This window comes from Ictidomys tridecemlineatus, chromosome 5 (assembly GCF_052094955.1).
Source record: "Ictidomys tridecemlineatus isolate mIctTri1 chromosome 5, mIctTri1.hap1, whole genome shotgun sequence".
Taxonomy (NCBI): Eukaryota; Metazoa; Chordata; class Mammalia; order Rodentia; family Sciuridae; genus Ictidomys; species Ictidomys tridecemlineatus.
Window position 1 is genome coordinate 194,239,479 of NC_135481.1, and position 4,239 is coordinate 194,243,717.

General features: G+C 44.7%; 1 long non-coding RNA gene and 3 other non-coding genes across 4 annotated transcripts; all 4 read right to left on the minus strand.

Moving 5' to 3' along the window:
• Positions 1 to 263: 263 nt before the first annotated feature.
• On the minus strand, positions 264 to 3,980 carry LOC101964185 (uncharacterized). The gene is made up of 5 exons (XR_257777.5): positions 3,793 to 3,980; positions 3,370 to 3,461; positions 2,469 to 2,531; positions 2,131 to 2,199; positions 264 to 478 (listed from the first exon to the last, which is right to left on the minus strand). It is a non-coding gene; the product is annotated as an uncharacterized LOC101964185 (long non-coding RNA).
• On the minus strand, positions 2,285 to 2,377 carry LOC120887069 (small nucleolar SNORD12/SNORD106). Its single transcript, XR_005730237.1, has one exon. It is a non-coding gene; the product is annotated as a small nucleolar SNORD12/SNORD106 (small nucleolar RNA).
• On the minus strand, positions 2,605 to 2,695 carry LOC120887068 (small nucleolar SNORD12/SNORD106). The gene has a single exon (XR_005730236.1). It is a non-coding gene; the product is annotated as a small nucleolar SNORD12/SNORD106 (small nucleolar RNA).
• On the minus strand, positions 3,537 to 3,627 carry LOC120887067 (small nucleolar SNORD12/SNORD106). The gene has a single exon (XR_005730235.1). It is a non-coding gene; the product is annotated as a small nucleolar SNORD12/SNORD106 (small nucleolar RNA).
• Positions 3,981 to 4,239: the final 259 nt, after the last annotated feature.

A 4,239-nucleotide genomic window follows, 5' to 3' on the forward strand; every position in this document is an offset into this window, starting at 1 on the left:
ATAACTAAGTTGTGATCAGCTGGTGTCTTCACTAGAGAAGCACCTGTTGGCATGAATACCCCTTACTAATGGCTTCAAAATACCAAGTCCCCTGCCCCTTTCAACATGGCAGGCTGCTCCACCAAAGCGAGCAAAGTAAAGAGACCTAGCAAGTCAGAGCTGCCTACTAGGCCACTGAATTCTCACATAAACCAAAGGAAATTTACAGATACCTGTTTGCTACTTGTTATGGCTGTTGAATGTTTACCTCCCATGACAAAATACAAGTTTTAATTTCTTTTATTCTTTCTGCAGGTAGAAATGCTACAAAGTCAAAAATTTAATTCTTGAATTTTTCAAGAAAGGGGGAAGTATGGCCTTCAACTGGAGCTAGCCCTCCAGCTAAGTACACAAACACCTTGTGGGATTGTTTCAGCTGGAAATACAGGACTCCTTTTTCTTTCAGTATTTGTACTCCAACTCCATGGCTGAGCAACTTCTAAAAGGAAAATAGAAAGTACATTATAATCTGTTCCATTTTGGTCAGAAAAGTGCTTTCTATCTGAGAATATGGAAGCATGTGGTTCTCCACATGCTGGCTAACTCCCACTAAGATAACCTGTCTCTTCTACACTGCCAATATTTGTGCCCATGTATTATTCCCACACTGGTTACAATTGAAATACTTAATCTAAATCCAGATATAAGCCCTTCTGGGTAAAGGTTAACAGTCAAAAAATAAATCCACAATGAGAAACTTTTGGAAAGCGGGGAATTAGCCAGGTATAGTGGTATACAGCTACCCAGGAGGCTGATGCAGGAGGGCCCAAGTTCAAGACCAGCCTGAGCAAGTTAGCAAGACTGACTAAAACTACAAACATGGGATGGGGAGTAGCTCTGTGGTCGAGCCTAGTGTACCAACCAAGTGTCAAAGCCCAGGGTTCAACCCCTACTACTGCCCCCAAAACAATTTTGTTGATTCTCAAGTGACAACCTAAATATAAATGCACTGTACAATTAATACATATATGTGTCAATGTGTAATGGATAATAGACTATGTAACAAAGTATTCTCAGTTATTAAGGATCATTGAGTTTTTCTGCATTGGAGATTGAACCCAAGAGTGCCTTTACAAATGGGTTACATTCACAGCCCTTTAATATTTATTCTTTAGTTTTAGGTGGGAAACTATTTTACATGGTGCTGAGAATTGAACCCAGTGCCTCATACATGCTAGGCAAGCACGATACCACTTGAGCCACATCCCTCCTTGAGGGTTTAAGTAAGTAGCTCAGGCTGGCCTTGTGTCAGTCTTCCAAGTAGCTTTAATTATAAGTGATCACATACTACCATGCCTGGCTGAGGATCCTCTCTAAATGTCAAATCTTCACATGAAAGCCTGAAGCCATCCCAGAACACTTCGAATCTAGGGTAATGAGTGACAACAATCTAAATTTCTACAGCTTTTCAGTCAGTGGTAGGGCACTTGCCTTGCATGTGCAAGGCACTGTGTTAGATCCTCAGCACCACATAAAAATAAATAAAATAAAGGTACTGTGTCTAACTACAACTAAAAAATAAAGTTACGGAATGAATTACTAGGAGACATCTGTAATCTATAGCAGGAACACCATACTCAAGGAGGGGAGCTGTCACTGTTGTTTACTCTTTTCACTAGTTAAAGGTTCTAAGCAAGTAAAGGAATACTCATTTGGCAAAAGTGGATCTTCTGTAAAACACAAATAAGGCTTATAATTGAATGCCACAAAAATAATCATGATCAAACAAATTCCAACTCATGTGAGACAAGTTCCTTGTTTTTTTTTAATTTAGTAGTTGTACACAATACCTTTATTTTATTTATTTATTTTTATGTGGTTCTGAGGATGAAACCCAGGACCTTGCACGTGCTAGGTGAGCTCTCTACCACTGAACCACAACCCCAGACAAGTTCCTTATTTTAAAAGATGCAGTATTTGCCAGGGAAAGGAAACTACAATGTCCAGCAACTTTAAGACCTTCTAGTAAACAGGCCAACATCACCCACCCCTCATAAGCACAACTTCAAATTCATTCCCCCCTCCCACTTTGAACACAAATCAGTACTGCGTCATAAGTGGGGTGTGACAGCTGGAAAGCAGAAACCTCACCTGTTGCAGGATGGACTGAAGCAAAGACATCAGATTAGACTAATGTCAGCATAGTAGCATCCAGGACTCCTGCAGGAAGTGAACAAATAATCTGAATGCTGGAAAAACACCAACCAACTGAGCAAGCAACAAATAAAAACAGAAGTTATTTTGTGTCGATGCATCAGATAAAACTGGCTTACAGGTTTAGTTAGATCAACAGGGTCGATCTGATGGGGAAAAAAGTTGTGTCATCAGCTGCACCGGCTCAATGAGTAAAATTTGAGTCAAAAAGACAGTTCCACACTAGGAAAAAGCAGTTACTGTTCAGATGAGGAAGAAATGCCAGCATCACTTACCAATCCTTTCACACTCCTGGAATTTATCCTTGTTCATTCAAAGCCTGGTTTCTGGTAGCAAACCTAAGATAAAACACAGAAAGATTAAATCCCATCAGTCAGATGGGCATGGGATTAGGGGATGGTTGGTGCTCAAGCAGGCATATCAGACAGAAACTGGCTTAGGAAAGTTAGATCAACATTGTCGATCTGTCGGGGAAAAAAGTTCAGTCATCATATATGCCAGCAAGCAGCTCTTTGAATTTTTCTTGGTGGGAGGGAGTACCAGGGATTGGGCCCAAGGGCACTCAGTCATATCCCCAGCCCTTTTTTATTTTAAAACAGGGTCTCACTAAGTTGCTAAGGCTTGCAAACCTCCTGCCTCAGCCTCCTGAGCCACTGGGATTACAGGCCTGTTTTGCAGCTGCTCTTTGAGCTCTTAACGAGAGGAATATGAAAAAGATAAGTTGCTGCCACATCTCCTCTCATTCAATGAGCAGAAGTCACACCTGAAATCCCAGCCACTTGAGAGGACAAGGCATTGACTGGAAGGACAGCTTGAGGCCAGAAGTTTGAGTTATTAGCCTAAGCAATATATAGCCAGACACTGTGGGGATAAGCTCTGCAGTTAGTATCTAGGTCAACAGAAATTCTTTTGGTTTTTCACAAATGGAAAAGCTCAAGAAAGCTCTTTGGACCTCTAGAACTGTTTCTTCCTAGGAACCCATTCAATATATAAATTGTTATAAGAACCCAAGAGTTTCAACAAAACTCTGGGAAAAGTAGCTCTGTGGCAGAGCACATGTTAGGCATGCTCAAGGCCCTGAGTTCCAACCAGCACCAACACAAAAAAATCTAACTTCAATTAAATTTAATCCTAACCCCTAAAGTTTGTCTTAGATCCTAAGACAAACGTGCTTACCCCAGAGCTCCGAAGATAGAAAGTGGGGTTCCCGTAGAAGCCCAGAGGTGAGCCCGTCTTGCAACATCCATTCTGAATCCAATTGCGTTAACCTAAAATACAAAAGGGCGTCAGTCGCCATTTTCCATGGCCAGGAAAGAACATGGAGAGAAGAAGGGCATCTTGAAGCTGGTGTGTCAGAATTAACTGGCAAGTGTTAAAAAAGATCAGCATTGTCGATCTGATGGGGAAAAAAGTGAAGTCATCATTTACACCAGCCAAGGGCTCCTTAGAGTCAAGCAGAAGGAAAGAGTTTTCCTAGCTAACTCATCTCCCCACGGCCCTAACGCTGGAGAAGACGAGGCCAAGCAGGGGAGGCGATGGCACCACGAGGATACAAGAGGACCAAACTCGTGACGGGAAAACAGTGGAGTACCCACTCACCATAAAACAAACGTGGTTAACAGCGAAGGAAGACATGCCGAGAATCGCCAACAGAACCACCACAAACGACAAACGCCTCCGAAGCAAAAGAACGAATGTGGCTGGAGCCTCCCTTATATAACCAGCCGGACTGGCGCGCGTGCGCAGTGGCAGGAGGCCCACCCCTTCCGGCCCGCCGCGACGGCCCCTGGGAAACATAGTCCCCGAGCCGCGCAGCCCCAAGCGCTCTAATGGTTGTCAAGGCCGCGCCTAGCCCCGCCCCCCGCCTCGTACACACTGGGCAGCCGGGCTCCTAGGCCTCGCCGCCATGTCGCGCTTTGCACGCACCGAGCGGCTCGCCCGGTCCCCGCTCCCTCGGGACCGGCTGAGGCCTGCGTCGGCCCCGGACGCAGTTAGCCTGGCCCCCGCAGTCCCCTCCCCGAGGCCGCGCCCGCCCGCGCCCGCCGG